Source organism: Musca domestica, unplaced genomic scaffold (assembly GCF_030504385.1).
Source record: "Musca domestica strain aabys unplaced genomic scaffold, Musca_domestica.polishedcontigs.V.1.1 8, whole genome shotgun sequence".
NCBI lineage: Eukaryota > Metazoa > Arthropoda > Insecta > Diptera > Muscidae > Musca > Musca domestica.
This window is the reverse complement of record NW_026712409.1, coordinates 5,718,981-5,739,516: the sequence shown is the minus strand read 5'-3', so window position 1 is coordinate 5,739,516 and position 20,536 is coordinate 5,718,981. Positions and strand designations below refer to the sequence as shown.

The following is a 20,536-nucleotide window of genomic DNA, read 5'->3' as shown; positions in this document are numbered from 1 at the left end:
GGTTCAATTTTCGTAATAGAAATTTATGCTCCTTTACGGATTTACAAATTTGAATTTGGACAACAATAATTTGCAACAACGTTAAAGTTCGAATATCCCAATGATAACACTGTGCAACAAAATTGAATTTTTCAATAATTACTCGAAATGGGTCAAGTTCCTGCCTCTTTTAAATTTTTAGAAAATTCCGGTTTATAATTTTTTTAAACCCGGGCATTTTAGGTATATAGTGTCTTCAACAATGAAAACTGATAACAATACAAGGATTGTATTAAATACCTTCAGTCGGAAGGCTGATTGTATTAAATACCTTCAGACACCAAAATATAAATTTCAAGGTAAACGAATTGAAAATGATCGTAGGGAGCCTCGAAATAAATTAAATCAGGGGGTATATTTATGTTAGCAGTTATCAAAACGTAAAACTGTATTGATAATTATACTCACAGCCATATGGCTACAGAGGGTATATATCATTTAATACGGCCAAAACGTGCTTCATCGAAATAAGAGCTTTAGACCCTAGATCTCTGGACCAAATCCGTTTCAGGAAATTTGGGGTCGATCTAGCGACGTCCGCCCGTCTGTCTCTTTGTCTGACTGGTGCGCACGATAACTCTCTAAGAGAGTATTTGATTTGATCCAAACATGGTACATCGTAATATTATTGTCAAATTTAGATCGAGTTCGGAGATGGGCAATATCGGTCCACTCCTTCTGGTACTTTCCCACACAACATTTCAAAGTCTACAAAGAATATAATTTACTGCATAAATAGCGAAAGATTAGTCCAATTTTGTTCCAACTTTGCGAATCGCGAGTATTTGCATAAGTGCTAAGTCAGGTGCGAAAATGGACAATATCGCTCCACTCCATCAAGTACCTTCCCTACAAAGGGTCAAATTTCTTAATAATTAAAACTCTTATAAAATGTGATGTATGTGTATGATTTTCTTCAAATTACACATATCGCAATATTTTTGTCTGGTGTGAAGATGGAATATATCGGTCAATTCCTTGTGGTACCTCCCCCACAAAGGGCCAAAATTTTGTATATACACGAAGCTTATAAAACGCATCTTCTACTTACATTCAGACCTGGAATATCTCAATATTTCCATCAACACAAGATCTATTAAAAAGATGGTAGAGATCGGATCATTCCTTCTGCTACTTCCTCCAGAAAGGGTCAAAGTTTTGAATAACAAAAACAATCATAAAATCCGAAATAACCACTCGGTTCTCTTCAAATTTCGCACATCCCCTCTGCTGTGAAGATAGGATATATCGGCGCACTCCTTCTAGTATCTCCCCCGCATAGGGTTCTAGATTTTGAAAAACTAAAACGCTAACCGAATGCGGAATAAGCATCCAATTCTCTACAAATTTCACACATACAAACATTTTTACTAAAACAACATCTGTTGAGAAGATGATGTACAGGGTGAGATAAAAAAACTGCAACAAAGTCAAACGCCATAATTTTTACATTTTTTTTAATTTTATTGAATGATAGCAAAAAATGTCGGAAATAGCATCACATTTTAGAATAAATTTAGATTTGTTCGAAGTGGTCATTTATGACCTTCAAGCGGCCAATGAAACCATCACACGCTGCCCGAATGTTGCTCTGCGGTGATTTAACCCATTCCCGGCGAAGCGTTTGTTTGAGGTGATCGACAATTTTGTATTTTTTAGTGCCAACCCTGCTTTCCAAAATACTCCAGACACAATAGTTCAACGGATTGGTATCCGGAGATTTTGGTGGCCATTGTGCCCTGGAAATGAAGAGAGGAATGAACCACTCTTGGGCGGCGCGTGCTGAATGCGATGGTGCTGAGTCCTGTTGGAATGTCCAAGATCTGCAGCCAAAATGTTTGCTAGCCCAAGGCTTTAATACACCCTCTAGAATATTTTCGCGATAATATTCGGCATTTATGTCGATTAATGCGAGCGGAGAGCGACCATCAGCTATTATGGCGGCATACACCATCACCATGGCAGGCGCTTGAGTTCTGGTGGCCAACTGAAGGTGCACATTTTCTGTTGACCTTTTTGACAAGTAAACATGGTCATTTTGTTTGTCTCATTGGAGAAAACCACATTCGGCACTTCACCACTTTCGGCCAAGCAAAGCAACTCTTTATCTCTTTTCAGTCTATTTTGAATTTCATAGCTCATTTTTCCTTGACGTCGGGCAACTCTAACAGTATCACGGTAACGAGCGATGGTACGAGACACAAAAGATGTATTCACATATAAATGCTGGAGTGCTCTAACGATAGTCACTTGTGGTTTTCCTGCTAAATAAAAAGAAATCACCCTATCACGCTTGAATTACATCACGAATAACTTTTCTTCTGGAAAATTCTTAGCAAAATGCTTTTGTACTCTTGTAAACAATATTATGAGCTGTCACTGGAATAATTTTAACAGCTGTCGGACGAGTGGCTTAGAAATGACAGCAGTCTGAATTTGGTTGCGGTGTCTTCATCTTACCCTGGATATTTGGAGGCCCCATAAAATTATTTATTGGCCGAGTGTTTCTATATCTTAATTTTGAAATTTTAAACAGAGTTTAAAATGTGAGCATGCCCTGCTAATAATATAATAATAATTAAGAATTTCCGATAGGAAATGGGGTAGATCGGTTCAGGTTTTTAAATATCCACCAGATAGTCATACCTTCAGATTGCATACATATTGACGTTTTTACCTGTACCTCTGAAAGCTATTTTAGGTACCTGAAGATGTAGTACAAAATGGCAGGTTGCCCTAACAAAGAATAACAGAGTTGTTCTTCATCAAGCTCAGTCCCTATACAAGGATAGCTGATCTCACTACTCATTTCTTTTAATACATACAAATTACAAATTTCAATTTTATATATTTAAAGGGTAACGTACCCATGCCTATGGTCGAAAGTCTCCCCTTGTAACTTAATTAAAAAATTAATTTAAAATACCAATAAAAATCAGTTACGTTCATTTAATTATATTAAAACTAATCCCAACTGAGCAATATCCTCCTAACTCACAAAAATGAAATTGTAATCTTTTCTACATTATCCCCCTATAACACCCACCAGAAGAATCAGTTTAGCTTTTGAATAATCAACTATTTGAAAGTTTTAAAAGAAACTACAAAGTAAAATTAATACAAATGCAAAAGAACACGATTAAGAAAGAAAGCCGTATACCGTTTCGTCTAGGCCATAAAATGATTTTTCGACCTTAAGGCTCTCATATTCACCTTAAGGCTCTCATATTCACCTTCAAAGTTTAATTTCCCCGCCATGGACTGGACTTTAAACCGAGGCGGCGTTCATTGCGCCAATGCTAATGAAATGAAAACATCTTCACTCAAAACTACGGCATTTTTTTCCAAATGAAAAGTTTTACAGCTAGCCCTGAAATGCAAAAAAAACGAGAACAACTTAATTTATGCCCAGTTTATGGCTCTTAAACATTTCATTAGACGGTATTAAGAAATGGGGAGGAACAGAAAATCCACCTAAAACTTTTCTCCCCTATTTACAAAATAACAACAACAAAAAAATATTTAAAAGTCTTCAACATTTATTTCGTTTCCCGCTCTTCTGACGACTACCATCAACGCCACCACTACTAACCCAGACCATAATTCAATTGTTTTATTTAAAAACAAAAACAAAAAAAAACACGTCCAATGTTATGCTCTAGTTTATGGTCCATCCGCCAGCTGTAAACTATGCAAGAGTTTGTTGCCTTCATTGTTGTTGATTACACAGAGTTCTTTTTTCCTGTAACTCCTAAAAGTAGGCTACTGCTGACACAACAAACCATAAAGTTTGTACTTTGTTGTTGCTGCTGCCTTGCTTCATTTAGCTCCGTTTGTCTTGTGCAACATCATCCGAAGATATGTTGCCGTGACTATGCCATGCATTTGCCAGCGACCAGCTGTAGACAAAACATAGCAAAGAAGAAAGAAATCTCGGCATTAAAGTAAACTGGTAGTAACTCAGAAGGTTAACTAAAGACAAAAAAATATTCTATATGCTTTTCTTTCTCCTCTCTTCCATTCTTCGCCGTCTTTTTAGCCATCTTCGGTTTGAGATGTGTAATCAGTTCTGTCCGAAACTTTGTGACACTTAAATTTTGGGCCTCACAAAATTTATTTATTTTCTTGATAGTCGTGAAATTTGGTATTTAGTGGCGATGATTATCTTTTGTCTTGAACGTCAATCATAAGTTCGTTGGTCTTGGAAGCAGTGCGATTTAATAGCTGTCATTGTTTGAGTTAACGAAAGTAAATTAAATATATTTTATTGGGAGAAAATGTCAAAGTACCATTACGGTAATGGTAGCAAATGCAATTAGAGATTATGGTATTCCAGTATTTTTAGGGAAATATCGACCATTAAAACCAATGTCGTTAGTAGAATTAATTTATCGAAGCTAAAAACGCCTTAATCTATAAAACAATTAATTATATATTTTTATCCAAAAAGAGGAATAGTGGTAAGACAGAATGATTTTAACGGAATAAATTATCGAATAAATAATTGCCAGCTCTTCAGACCACTTGGAAAATTCTAATTACTTAATTTCCCAAACCCAAAACATCACAAATTTAGCTTAAGCTGTATTCTTAAGTATTGGTATTCCAAACACCAACTGTGTCTTAAATTAGGATCTGGAGGGTAATATAAGATCGGACCACTCCTACTTTAGAGATGCGGCTTACTAAAAGTTCAATAAACAACTCCTATGACTAGTTTCAGATATAATTGTAATTTGAAAAGTTATTATCATTTTTAGTTCCGATTTAGGGAACATTCCTAGTTTCGCCATAGCTCCCATATTATTTTATTTTTGGTTTAAGATAATTAAAAAATTACCAATTATCAGGTTGTAAACAATTTGTTCGGTAAGTCTATTCTTTGATACAACCCACACAACGTTGCTACATTATAAGAAAGAATTTTGAATGTCTGGACCAAACTTTCGAGCCAAATTGTCCCTTTCTAGGGAAGAAATCTCCTCACAAAAAATGACCGTGTTTCTAGGTGCCCTTTTTAAATATTTCATAAAATTTTTTAGATTTTAGGATGTTGCGAAAGTTTTGATTATTTTTATTTTTATTCCAAAATACTTATTTTGTGATAACTAATGTATTTTTATAAAATTTTTAGAAAATCAAAAAACAATGTTTCATGTCGACTATAGGGTTTATCAGCATTTTCCTACCAAATTAATAGAATATTTCCAGAATATATTATATATATTAATAGAATATTTGTGGTGTTTTTAGCCTGAACAGATACAAAAATTAATGTAGAATAAGAAATATTCTCTGAGCTCACTAAAGATATGAAATCATTGACTGCCTGCATTGAAAAGTTCTTGCCCCATAAAGTATAATTTCGCTCAAAATTAGTATTTGGAAAATTAAAATAGGTCATCTGCTAGGGCTGAATTCTGGTTCTATGAAATGAAAACTATTTCTTCTAAAAATCTTTTATTCGACAATTCTTTACTTTATAAAAATTTTCACATTTTCACAGAACAAGAATTGAGGCTCTGAGGCTCAATTTCAATATTTATTTTACTTTTTCAAATTTAAACATGTATGCAAAGGCTATAGTCATGCAGAGCAAACCTATTTCTTTTATCTATATACGTTTCTGCCAAAAGTCCATTCCGAATTGTTGGGAATTGTTAAAATCCGTGCAACCGATATCAATGTAATGGTCCGCAGTGACTTTTTCGTATATTTGCGCTTTTGTCGGGATTAAAAATATTTGGGTTTAATCGAAATTTTGGTTTTTATTGCATAAAAGTTATGGTCACCCTCTAAACATTATCGGATGACCATCCAAATCGGTAGGATTTTAACCCCCTTGGTTGGTCAATTGTCGTTCCCTCTACAGCAACGGCAAAATTAGGAAATTTTTCTTTTTTTGCCCATTCCAACCCCTAAATATCTTGCAATCATCTCCGGAAGCAACGAACCTAACCCCAAATTTATGTAAAATCTCATGAGGATCAGTGCATAATTGCGACATGTAGCGTGAATATAAATTAACATGACCAGATGAATGGACGAACACAAATAGCTAGATCGGCAGATCCCTTTATAACATCCTGGCTCTCGGAGCAATATTTCACAGTGTTACACACTTTTTGAGGTAACTTTTAACTTAACTTTTTTTCAGAAAAGGAAGTTTGACATGAAAAATCGAATTCTAAATTACCAAAATTATAATTTTTCATTAATTAATTTATTTAATTATTTTTTAATAATTTTTTTCTGTTCATTTATAGAAATATATTTTCAGCAATAATCTCAAACCAAATGGGATGTCATTTGATATTTCTCAATTTGTAGAGTCCCTTTTGGCAAAAAATTCAATAGCGGTACATTATTTGGTATAGCCTACAAATAACCGTGTTTCAAGCTCTAGGAAGATATAAACTCTTCCCACAGAAAATATTCATTGTAGCTTCAGCTGCAATTCTCGATGTAATTTAGCAATTCGGGTTGTCTGGGAATAGAAAACCTAAATAAAAACATATATAGGCTCATATAGGGATAACTATCGACTTTTGTTATTTTGGAGGTGAACAAAACTTTCGCTCAGTCTAAAGGTTAAAAATTTCATATTTTTATTGTCAAACATTGAACAATGTAGATCCAATTTGGGAAATTGTGCCTTTCTAAAATTACGTTATTCCAAACTTAATTTCCATTTCATTTATTTTAAGAATTTTAATTTTACACGTTTTTTTTCTAATGAGAATATTTTTGTCTTTATAAAAATTAAGTCGTTTGAAAAAAAAATTGAAAAAAATCAAAATTCGGAATTTTATATTAAATTTCTTAATACAACTTGGCCCAATTTCATGACATTAAAACTAAAAGAAAAAAATAAATTTTTATACCCTATTTGATGGAAAGATAGCTTCTTCCTTTCCATCAAAAAGGGCATAAAAATTGATAATATTTTTGATCCCTCAATCTATTTAAAAAAAGTTAACCTAAGTTGGCATATATTTCTAGGAAGATATTTTTCTCTCTGATAACTTTTAATGTCAAATAGCAGCTACAAATATACCAAACAACAAAATAACCCGTCAAGGCCCATTATGATACACAATCCATTACCAACATCAACCACGCTTGAAGTAGAGATACGTAATTGGAAGCAAAATTTCAAAGTTACTTTACGAATTACTCCTTGAACAAAATAGTCGACCTTTGGGTATATCCATTTAGAAAAAAAATAATGAAATGATTTTTATATTTTATGTATCAACCCACAGTCTATTTGAATCGATTCAAGATTGAGGATTACGTTGTGGGTATAATTTAGAGTTTTCGACTTTTGCCTTCAACAAAGTAATCTATTTAATTTCTTCAATCAGTTATGTCCTGTTTTTATTTGACGATTAGAATGTGAACTCGAAAGAAAAATGTCCATCACTAGTATGTATTTTAGTTTTTTTATTTTTATTTTAATTCAATTTAAAAAATACTCCTGGAATTAGTCCAATTTTGCAGAGTTTATGAAAAAGCAGGTCCTTATTTTTTTTTTTTTTTTTTTTTTTTTTTGTTTTACTTCCCAAACTCTAGTCGATTTCGATCTTAGAGTTTTTGGGTGAATTTTAAATAAAAACTTTTAACACCGATTAGATGGATTTTTAATTTGAATTCAAAGATCACAAAATCCAACATTTTAATCACCCGAATCATTGCATATTTTTTGGCTTTAATGATAATTACATTAAAAACAACGTAACTATTGCTGGGCCAAACTGTTTATATTCTCTACCATGCACAATCCTCAAAATCCATAAAATTTGGAACTTACGCTATATGGAGGTTATAGGGAGGTACCATTATATTAGGGGGGTGGTCTATTCGAAGACCTGCACAGACAATTTTCTGCGATAGGCTGTAGTATCGCTTGCGAACTTTAAATACCAAATTTAAAACAATTCCGGTGAAGAATGTCGCTAAAAGCATCAAAGTACCGAATATTGGGAGGTACCGTTACATGGGCTATACCAAGATGTGGACCTAAATGGCCCATTTTCAATACCAACAGTCCTGCAGACATAATATACATAGGAGTACAATTTCATCAACCTACTTCATTTTGTTCGGAAGCTAGAGTGATTTCCACATACGGACAGACGGGCGGGCAGATGGAGGGACGTATAAATCGACATAGAATTTTATGCTGATTAAGAACATATATATTTTGTCGCGTATAAAATGTATATTTCCAGGTGTTACAAACGAAATGACAAACTTAATATACCCTCCATACTATGGCGGAGGGTATAAATATAAGAAATTAAATAAAAATTATTATTAGAGAGATGAACATGTTCATTATTGAGGAGAAAAAAGTTTATCGTCAGAGGAGTCATAACTCCTGGGGAGAATACCCTCAGACAAAAACCAAGGGAAGTTATGAGGATTGGTGACTCTTTCCGAAACCTAGATGTTTCCTGCCTTACCCAATGGTAAACATTAAAACTTTTCTCCTTTAACAAACAAACCTTGTTTTTATAAAAAAAACAATAATGGAATTATGCCAAACTAATTTGCAACAACGAATTACTACGGTAACCCTGAACAACCAACCAAACACTGTTCTCAAAATTATTATTATTATTATTTTATTTATTTATTTTTATTTATTATTTATTTATTTTTATTTATTATTTATTTATTTTTTTATTTATTTATTTATTATTATTATTATTATTTTTTTTTTTTTTTTTTTTGAAAGACAAAACTCTTCTGGAGTTTTACCTGTCCTGCTGATAAGTTTTTGGTGAAAATTTCACATTTCTTTCTTTAAACTTTTACAATTTTAAGTACATCTTATGCAGCAAATATTTAGCTTCTATTGGGATTTTTTAAAATAAAAATGAACTTTCTTCTCTCAATACCTTAAAAATACTCGAAAAGATATAAAGGTTGAAATAGAGTTTGTTCTAATCCCTTTACTTTTTTGTTTAACATTTTGTTTATTCAATCCAATCATTTTCAAATGGAAAACAAAAACATCGAAAAATTTTTAATCCCCCAGGGTAAAGTAATTGCATTACGAAATACTATTCCCCAATATATTTATAAAATGGATTAGAAAATAGTACTCTATCTCCGGTAAAATCTCCATTTACTTGCTCATTTTCTTAAAGACATTCAACAATGCCTTATATTATTTAAGAAATTCAATTCTCTCGTTATGTCCCAAATGAGAAACCAAAAAAAAAAAAAAAGTGTCCCATGAAACAAAAAACCATCAGCAAAACGAAATAAATTACTTTAAAGTATTAAGACCATTCTTAGAAGTTTGCTAATGCAAGCCTCTTAAAAAAGTTTATTTTATTTTATGGCAAAGCTTTCCTCGGAATTCCCAATGCCTACTACCACCTATCCGGCCAAGTTGCAAAGGGTAAACAAAATTCGTTTAGAGCTTCATGTTGTCACGTTTAGGAATTCTTCAAAAAAAACGAAAACAAAAGTTTTGTGTTTTGTTCGTCGTCTTGCTGTTACTTTTACTTTAAATAAACTTTTAATCTGTTTTGTAACAAAAAAATATTACAACAACTACTACAAAGATGAAAAGTAAACAAAGTTTTTGTTGTCTTCTGTTGTTGTTTTACTTACTTCTATTTGTTGGCCTTCCTTGTATTACTTTTTTTTTGGTGTTCCGCTATATTGTTGTCCTTCTTTGTGGGGTTGCGTGGTTGTTGCGTGTTACAACTTCTCTGCTTGTTGTGTTATGGACTTTTTGTTCGACATGTCCAATGAATGACTAAATTTGCATAATTTCTTTATTGATCCGGGGAAAAGTTTAAAGTTGGTTGGTCCACAAAGAGTGGAGTCGAAAGAGAGGAGTTTTCTGACTTAATGATGATGGCAAAAAAATAACTTTTTTTCCTTGCAGAATATAAACAAATTGGTTTGGTTTATTAAATTTTTGTTAAACACTTTTTTCGCGTGAGTGATTTATTTAAAGAAACGTGGGTGGCTTGTTTGTTGAAGTTGTTAAAAAATTGGTATTTGATTATGTTTGTTTGTTTCGTGAAGTTATTTATTAAAAAACTTTGACTTGCAAAATATTTATGAAACAATTTTTATATATTTTTAAAATATACTTTCCGATATTTTTTCAATTATTCCAATTATTTTTATTTCCAAATTGGTATTTTTGTTTTCATATTCAGCCTGAAAGTATGTTGTGATTATAATACTTCCACTTTATGTTGCAATATTTCAATTTTTGTTTCAGATTCAGCCTAAAAGTATGCCATAATTATAATATATCCACTTTAAGAAATCATTTTTTTTAAATAAAACTTTTTTCAAGATTTTATGTCAATATTTTCCATTTCTTCATCAAAAATTTTTCATTTTTTATTTATTTCAATCTCAGTATAATTTTTTCCATAAAGCTGTTTTATGCTTTTTCACTTTATATGATCTGATCATGATCTGTCTAAAGATCTTTTTTATTATTTGAATTTATTGTTGTTGCAAAAATAGTTCGGCTTAATTCCATTTAATTCATTAAATTTATTTTAAATATTTCCAGACTATTTTCCTCTAAACACTGATTTTATTTCAGATCATTCTAAAAGTATGCTTTGTTTTTATATGAAATTTAAAAAAAATATTTTATTCTACTATTTTCCTACGCAGCCTTCTCTTTTTTCACTTTCTTTATTTTTAGATTATTTCTTTATTTAGAACATCCCAAAAGTATGCTTCATTTATCTACAACTGCATTCTTTGTCTCAGCCTTGTACAAAACAGTTTTCACTTTTCTACCACCACATTATAGCGTGCGAAAGTGTGGTAATTTATATCCATATCCAGATTTTCTTTTACAGGCCACCATTACACTTCATCACACCTGAGACACAATACTTTCACCTTGCAAAGTTTTGTTTTGTTTCACTTTTTTCGTTTTTTTTTTTATTTTGCGAAATTTATTTGTTCACTCAGCCAGAAATATGGAGAGAGATAGACACACAAGAAGTGGGTGAACAACAATAACAACAACAGTTGCATTAACCGCACACTTGTTCTGTTTACCCATAAACACACATAAATACGAGTTGCATAGAACACACATATGGCAGCCTAGAAGTATGCCTTAATTTATAGAGACCACATATTCCAGAACAGCTGTATCATCATGACTAGCTGCTTGGTTGGCTGGCTGGCACAGTCTGGCTAAGGTGATGAAGATGGTAGGAGTAGGTGGCTATGGCACACACACACAGGATGCTGTCGTTGTAATGAGAAGGCAAAAAACCACACAAACGAACCGCAGCAACAACACAGCCGTTGCAGAAACTCTCAAAGTAAATAAGAGCTATTTTTAATTATGTTTTGCAAAGGTAAGTTGGCAAAGTAAGTTTTATTTTAGCTTAACAATGGCCAAAACTGACTTTTTGAGGCCGCTGGTTTATTATGATATTTATTCTTAGATCGCAATGTAACTTTTTCGTAATGTAATTTTTCAACTTGTTTTGGAAGTAATTTTCACCTTTGAAATTTTTAGGACATATTTTCCACAACAATTTTCCTATTCTTTTTTATGTAATTTCCATTTAAAAATAATTTTCCATTTTTAGACTCAAGGAATTCGTTTTATTACTTTTTTCCTTATTTTGCTTTTGCATGAATTATATTTTTTTTCTCCAAATATTCTGTTTACACTGTCAAATTGTGCGGACTCCAAGTAAAAAAGTCGCCCGCAAAACTACCGCACATTACTGGAAACGCGTGCTTAATTCACGACTCACAGGATAACACTACTGCTGTTCGTATTTGTCGTTATTACACATTCTCTGCACACAGACTGCTAGTCAGCCCAAGCCCAAGCAGAGGCGGCTGCTGTTGGTTCTGTTGTATTCGTGTCTCAAATTCTTATCAGAATTCGTTGCTCTCCACACTTCGTTGTCGTTGGGCGCTGTTAATGGCCCTGTTTTTCAGGTTGACTGCCAGTGCTGTTGATGTTTGCCTTCCCTGCCTGGCTGGTTGGTTGGCTGTTTTGTATGTTTTCTGCTAAACATCGTCTTGTTTTGCCAGAAGGCATTTAGAATTGTTAACAGTTTAAGTGATTGCGTGAGTAAATCCCATTCATGAGTCGTGCTCTCCACTCACAAAGGGAGACCCACACACACACAGACAAAGGGTGGCTCTCAAAAAGTCACTGGCTCTGTTAATATTTACTTTGTATAGCGGTTATTTTGTCAACACAGAATGTTAGAATTAGCCTCTTTGATTATTACTCTCTCTCTCTCTCTCTTTCGCTTATTCTCTATTAAAATGTTTCTCTGTTAATTATAACAGTTTAGTATTGCTTGTTGGAGGTTGTATAAGAGTTATTGACCTGAAAACAATCAAAAATTCCTTAACATTTGTAATCATTATTACTTTTGACATCCTGCGAAGGTTCGTATTATTGACATATCAGCTGTTTAGAGTTAAAAAGGATATTTTAAATCAAATTCCTTAACACAAACTTCAATATATTTTTAAAATAAACTAGAAAATATTTATCTTGTCGGGATATGTGAATTCAAGTTTCCCAAACGCCAATTGGGATTAATAATTCGATTTTATGCTAGTAATAGAGTTTGAAAACTTCATTTTTTTCTAAAAGTATTCTAAACATTTCACTGGTAATTTGCACATTCTATCTTTTACATTTCAACTGTTATTCCAAGATTTTTTTCCAATTTATTATTTTCTTAAGGAAATTTTTATTAATTCTTTTTTCACACTTCATCACTATGTGGATCTTCCTGTCTCGCGGAGGTGAGTAGATCTATCTATGTGTGTTCGTCCGTTCATCTTTTCACTGGTCCATGTTAATATGTAATCCCGCTACACAATTATGGTCCTATCACGAAATATTGCATGAAGTTAGGGCTAGGGTCAGAATAGAAGCCTAATGTTGTGGGAGGTGAAAGTTAAATATTTTGCGAATTTTTAAGCAGCTTATAGGTCACAATTATAGGACCTTGCATAAGTCATATTTTTTTTGTGTGAAACAATCGACAATTTTCATTCAGCCGCGAATATTTTAATACCCTCAGTCATATAGCTAGTTAGTTTAGATCTTAGTTAGTTTTAGACCTTAGGTATCTTTGAGCCAAATCTGGACATTTGCCTGTCTGCCTGGCAGGTGTGAACGATAACTCTCCTAGGGAGTATTCGATTTTGTCCAAACTTGATGCATCGTAATATTTTTGTCAATCTTAGATCGAGCTCGGAGATGAGCAATATCTGTCTATCCTTCTGGTACCTCCCCACAAAATGACGAAATTTTCAACCAAAAAATATTTTACTGCACAGAAAGAGAATGTATAATCCAACTTTGCAAATCCTAGTATTTGCATCAGTGCTAGGTCAGGTGCAAAATTGGACAATATAGGTCCACTCCATCAAGTACCTCCCCCACAAAGGATCAACATTTTTGAAAATTCTAACTCTTATAAAATGTGATGTACGTACCCGATTGACTTCGAATTACACATATAACAATATTTTTTATTAACCCAAGGTCTGGTGTTAAGATGGAATATATCTGTTCACTCATTTCGGTAACTCCCCCACAAAGGGTCAACATTTTCAATATCCAGGAAGCTCATAAAATTAACATCTGATTCCATTCAGATTTGACACATCTCAATATTTCTATCAACACAAAATCTGTTATAAAAATGGTAGAGATAGGACCATTCCTTCTTGTACCTCCCCTACAAAGGATCAAAAATTTGAATAACCAAAACAATTATAAAATATGAAATTAGTATTGGATTCTCTTAAAATTTCACACATGCTAATATTTTTACTATCATAAGATATGCTGTGCATATGGGACATATCGGAGCACTCATTCCGGTACTTCCCCCACAAAGGATTCAAAAATTTTGAAAAACAAAACGCGGTATAAACTCCCAACTCTGTTAAAATTTTAGACATCCAAACATTTTTTCTAAAGCAAGGTCTGTTGTGCAGATGATAAATATCTTCCAACCCCTTCTGGTACCCCACCCACACATATATATTATAAAAAGCGAAGTAGCTCGTGTACTTCTATTATGCTTATTTCGGGTGCAAAGATACATAATATTAAACTATTTCACGTACTTTCACTTAATTTTGTAAAAAATAAGTGCTATCTTATACTGAGAGTCTAGTACCTGATTCGCACTTCCTAATACATCTGTCTATATAAGATCAAGTGAGGAAATTGGGATGTAACAGTTTCCCATTTCTGGAACTTCTCCAAAAAAAAAAAAAAAAAAATGTTTAAACACTTGTATGGCGTTTGTAGTCCAGGACTACGGCCCATTTTAATAAGTCAGGTGCGAAAATGGATTTTTGAACACGTTAATGTGTTTCACAAAATTAAGTTGAGTTGGGGGCATGTACTTCAGCATGACATATTTTCTTACAATCAGATAGGGTTACCAAAGACGCACTTGAATCCTGCAGTCGTTTCCCCTTGTAATTTGACCTAGCCATGATGCCAGGCTGATTAAGTACCCTCGCCTATATAATCGATTACGAAAATGTTCTAAGAAATTCTATACGTAACGTAGAATTAAACAAATAACGACAGAAGAGAAGAACTGATCGATTCCAAAGACGTTTTTTTTTTGACTCTGTGTTTTCCTATGTTTATACTTCTATGCCTTTGTCGGTTCCTGGTTACTATATGCTCTGATCCAGAACTTCTAAGAATCTACTGGTTCTGTAATTTTTTTTTCGATATCATGAAGGGAAAGTCTGTTATCGTAGTAAAAAGTTCAGTTCTGGAACAGAACATATATACTTGGTAACTGTCATAGGTATAAGTAGGATCATAGGTATTTTCTAACTGGTCAGGGTACAAATTTTGTCGGCAAATCGATTGATATTTTCCAATTTAGTTTGTATAAACTAGTTGTTAAAACTAGTAAAGAATTTTCAAAAATATCAATCATTTATGAGGCATTAGATGGGCTATACCTTAACTATCTTATGTAACCCATTTGTGAATTAACTGAAATTTAGAAATTTTAAATGTGGTAAGTTTGAACCAAATCGACTCCATCCCTTCAAAGACATACTTGTGGACACGGACTTAAACTGTTATCACGTGACATATTTTTGTCCTAATTATTTATTTATTTATAGATATCACTATTGATGTTTATTTAAAGATTCTTCTTTTCCAATAAAGTGACGCTTTAACTTATTTTCATAACTTTTAATTAAATCAGTTCAATTTGACTCACCTTCGATACCTTGAATGTCCATTACAATTGTATTGTCACCAAAGCTCAGCAAAATCATTGAGAGCCTTTGAGCTGTGAGAGAGAGAAATCCAATCCGAGAGATCCAACGTCGACGTTGACTGAGATAACAAACAAACGCACGCAAACGTATAGAATAACAAAGCAAATACAGAAATTTCACAAAGTTGATGCAAAAGCAAAATTATAGATGCACTTAATAATTGAATTTTCTAAAACACTTCACATTTCACTTCACTTTTTAAATAACAAATAAAGGATATTTCCTTATTACTCTTTTAAATGTAAACTTGCTGCGCCACAATGACGTCGGCAGAGAACTGCAACCAACAGATAATGAACAACACAACAAATAAATAAAAGTAGACTTTTATGAATAAAATCATTAACAAAATGTTTGTTATTAACTTCCACAATATTTATTAACTAAATCGCAACCGTTTCAATGAATTAAACAAATAAAAAACAATTAGAAACTCGACCGAAACTCCGACTTAAAATGCACAACTTGTTGCAAAGATAATACGCAAAAACTAAGCACGGAGAACGAGTAGAGTTGCCAAGAAGATATGATTTGAAAAATTATGTGATGTGTAAAGACAATTAGGGAAGTATGGGATTGTAGTAATTATTTATGTGGATTTTCTAGTTACGAGCGCCACTTGTAGTGGGAACGGATGAAATGAGTCTCACTTTAATGTAAACTTGATTTTAGAAAGAATTAGTTTTTGTAAAAGGTAATTTTGCTGCAGCTAGGAAAAACATGAAAAACATATCGCCTTGTTTCTCCATAACCCTGATAGATGAGTTTCATTCGACATTGCCCTCGATTTGGCCTTAATTTCACTACAACAAATTTTTTGCAGCACTTTTTCAGCGTTTTTTCTTATATATCGATCCTCAAAGATGAAATTTAAATAAAACGTCATTTGAGTACTACTAAACAACTAAGAACTATGAAATAGTTTTATTAAGTGATCAGATATGTCATATATTTCTGCTTTTACAATCCAGAGAACGCCGAATATAAGACATGATTTATTATTTGTGTAAAATATGTCAATCGTCATAAGCTATATAATTTAGAAAGTTATTTTATCTGAAAATAAGTCAAGGAAAATGTAAAAAATAATAAAGTTGTCAATTTAGCAAATTAAATTATTTTTATTATTATTATTTTTGCTATGGGAATGTGTATTACTAAAGATGAAAAATAAAGCTTCCATTTAGCTAATTAAATTATCTTTATTTTTATTTATTTTTTTTTTTTTGCCATGAAAATGCGAATTACTAAAGTTGAAAAGTAAAGCCATATTCAGAAATTAATTTTGGATATTTGACTTTTTAAAAAGTTGGCAAGACACCAAGAATCATCGAAGTTTAAAGCATTATGCAACTGATTTTCAACACACATTATTAAACAATTGGCGTTTGTGGTATAGAATTTTCTTCCCATGGCATATATAAGTTCGGCCAGTAAACCCATCTAACTACTAAGTTTGCAATCAAAAGGCATATTGTAATTTGAAATTCGAAGAGGATCAAATCACAATAGTGCTGGTTTATTGTCAAAAGTAGCCTTCTTGTCCGACCTTATATAGGCAATGGTTTAGCTTAAAGCTATTTGTTTAAGCTAAAGCTAAATTTAAGCCTGAGCCTCATGCTATCAAATCAAAAACAACAAGAATACAAAATATCGATATGTCCTTCAAAAATCCAAAAAAAAACATGCGTTATTTGGGCCAATGCTAATTGCAAATGGCGGAAATAAAAGGGAGGAGAATACATAGCTTAAAATATTACGCAAAAAAAGTAAATATCCCCTGCCAAAATTGAACTCAATTCTTGATCTTGACAAATATTTAACAATAAAAAATTGAATGACTATGAAATCTAACTGATACGTTGGAAATACCAAATATTTCTTCGCCCAAAATGTGGATCAACAATTGGTTTTATATGATCTCTCTTATTCTCTGTTGCGATTGAAATTATATAAAAATTTCAATAATTGTTTCTATTAATACGTCTTTGGATAAACTTTGATTAAGCTTTTATTTAAAAATGATTAAATAAGAAAGTTATTTAAAAATTCTCTTTCATTTTTTCCCATCTATGTATAAACATATTTATTGCTCGAAATTTGAGCTCCATGCTGGTTAAATTAGATCTCAGATGGATAGATGCAGATTATAAATGCTTTATGAAATGTTAAACTATTTTTTTGAGTTGTGAGAGATGAAAAATTACAATAATTTCTTTTTATTAAATTTATCATGTTATACCCTGTAACATATGAATTATTCTATTCAAATATTCCTTCAATTTTATTTCCATTTCTGTTTATTTACTTTTCATTCAACCCTCTTAATGTCTTCTTAATTTCGTATTGGTAACCCTGTCCTTTTGTTTTGATTCAGTTTATTTCGTTTTCTCATTGCAATCGGATGTTCTTGCATTTCGGCCGGGTACGCGTCGCAATATTTCGGTAGTTTTACACTAATTTATGTATAAAAAGTTTAATTCCTTATAAATATTGTGTTAAATAGTGAATGTGATTAAATTTTGTGATATTAATTGCCGTTTTTTGTCAATAATTTTGTGTTCATTCGGGCGTTTGTTGTGTTGCGCAGTTTGTTCTTATTTTGTCTCTGCCGCTGTATGCGTCAACGTCGTTGCTAAAGTCTTTTGCGCGCTCTCTCTCCCTCTCAGTGACAATGCGAAATTATGTGAGTTATGCATTTGTTTTCATGTGTGAGAAAAGTGAAATAGAGAAATCCTAAGTAAGTTTTGTGTTCATTTTTTTCCTTTTTGCCCATTAAAATCAAATCTATTGCTATTAATAAAATTATTTGGATCTTCTGTATGAGCTTTTGGAATATAATTTAAGATTAATGAATGTTATAACATATCTTCAGAGAGAGTCTAATTGGACTTGGAAGATGAATGTATTTTATCGATAGAAAATCTTACAGAACTTCTTATTCTAGATACCTAGAAAATCTTCTATCTATAAAAATTATTAAGTCTCTCATCTTTGGATAATTCTATAGTCTACTTTTTAAGAAAAATTGAAAGATTTGTTGTAAATGGAGAACAAAGGGCTTCTAATAGGTCTTCAATATAAAAAAAATGTTTTCCTTTGGGGCAATTGATCTGAATTTGATAAAAATGTGATGGTGGATGTTTGGAAAATTTATATCACTTTTTGTTTGGTGAAAAGATCCTAGGAGAAGAAAACCAATATTCCCATACCAACTCTTTTTATACCCTCCACCATACTATAGAGGGTACATTATTTTTATATCCTCCACCATTCTATGGATGGTATATTAGCTTCGTCATTCCGTTTGTAACTGCTCGAAATATTCATAATAGACCCTACAATATATAAATATACTGGATCAGCGTAAAATTCTAAGACGATATAGCGATTTCCGTCTGTTTGTTATAATCACACTAAATTTTGAACGAATTGAGATAGAAGGCTAAAATTTTGTATACATACATAGTTTACCAGTAGGCAGTTCGTAAATGGGCCATGTCGGTCCACGTTTTGGTATAGCCCCCATATAATGGTACCTCCCTATGTTCGGTATTTTGATGATTTTAACTGCATTCACAATTTTTTTAAATTTTATTTTTTTATTTATTAAAAGCTAAAGTTATTAAAAATTCGGCACGGTCGAACATAGAAGTTTTTCTGTTTGTTTGAATTTCAGAAATAAATATTAAGTAAAATCAAGGACCATATTCTCATTGTATGACATAAGTGTTTCTTTTTTGGGGATTTACCAGTAGAGATGCACCTAAGTTTGACAAAAATGTCCCTTTACAAGCAAAGGGGTTCTGATATTTAAAACTGTTGCCATATTTTGGGAAGGTAGCAGATGGTATGCACCGATGTATTACATTTTAAAAAGTAAGTTTTGACATAGTCCTGAATTTCCTTGTCTTTTGATTTTTTGACTGTTTTGTACCGGAGAGACTGGCCCCATATTGCCGTGCCATGTTGGGTTAAAGTCCAATGCTTCCGCAGATACAGAAGGGCGAACTAAGGAAACTTCCATAGTTAGACAATTTCAATACGCGTCAAGGCAAAATCATAATTTATTATCCATTCCCTCTTTCAGTGAAAAAAATTAAGTTCAGCATGTCCTTTATCTTGTAGAGGACAAATTAAATCTGAATCCATCAACATAAAGAAGGGGATACTGCGAATTTATGGGCACCATGAATTCTAAACAAGAGTACTTTTCCTGTATTTAATATGTCGCCACGTTTCTATATGCCGATTTACCAACTGGACCTATTTTTCATAATTATTAATTATATATCCATGCCACCATAATATCATAAAAATATCCTAAATCGCATTTAATAACATTTGTTTTCGTGGCATAGTGGGGACTCAAGATTCATTCATTCGTGTTTTTAGACAAACGTCAAACAGTATTTGCCCCACTAAACACACACACGCATACACACACATATGACAATGTTTACTAAATTTAGCTATCCGGCCACAACAGACGGCAGACTGTCTCAACTAAACGTTCATTATGATTTGACTTACTTTTTAACAGAGATGTTTTACCCAACATGTCCATAAAGTTGTAATAACATGACACATGTGGATAGGTCAGTTAGAAATGTTAACCATGGCAAGAGTATAAGAGAAATGTTAAAGTAACATAAGTGTTATACGTATTCTGTAACATAACAGTCGAGGCAAGGCATGAGTTGCTGTTTATAACAGTGTCTATGTAAACAACATTTAGCAGTGCGTAGAGTTAACAGTTTCTCCCGTGGTGAGTTTGTGTTAGTTAACAGTAAAGAGAAAATTTCCCCCACATTTTTAGTTAAATCTGCTAATTACTCTTAAATTGATACAGGGAAATAATCATAAATAAAAGCAATAAATTAATTAATACAATAGCAACAAATTTAAAGTTGTACGGTATTTAAGATTATCGCGGCATTAATACAATGAAAATAAACAAAAAAAAAAACGCTTAACAGCCATGCGTAAAAATAACTAAAATTCATGACTCCATAAATTCAGCCGCTATCATCCGTATTGTAATTAAATTTGCCGCTTCAACAACAACAAAAAAAGTGTGGTCATAACAATCATTGATCGTTTATTTAATTTTAAATTAAAACAAATAAATTTCAATTACTGGACAATTTAATATGAATGCAATAGATAC

The 20,536-nt window shown here is 32.4% G+C and overlaps 1 protein-coding gene across 1 annotated transcript in view; it reads right to left on the bottom strand.

The window, feature by feature from the left end:
- The window catches only part of LOC101894838 (uncharacterized), a 375,018-nt gene extending 363,151 nt beyond the window's left edge, over window positions 1–11,867 (bottom strand). Inside the window, exon 1 of the mRNA XM_059130884.1 lies at window positions 9,670–11,867. The gene's annotated coding sequence lies outside the window, so the exon portion shown is untranslated. The remainder of the gene's footprint in view (window positions 1–9,669) is intronic.
- Between the last annotated feature and the right edge of the window lie 8,669 nt (window positions 11,868–20,536).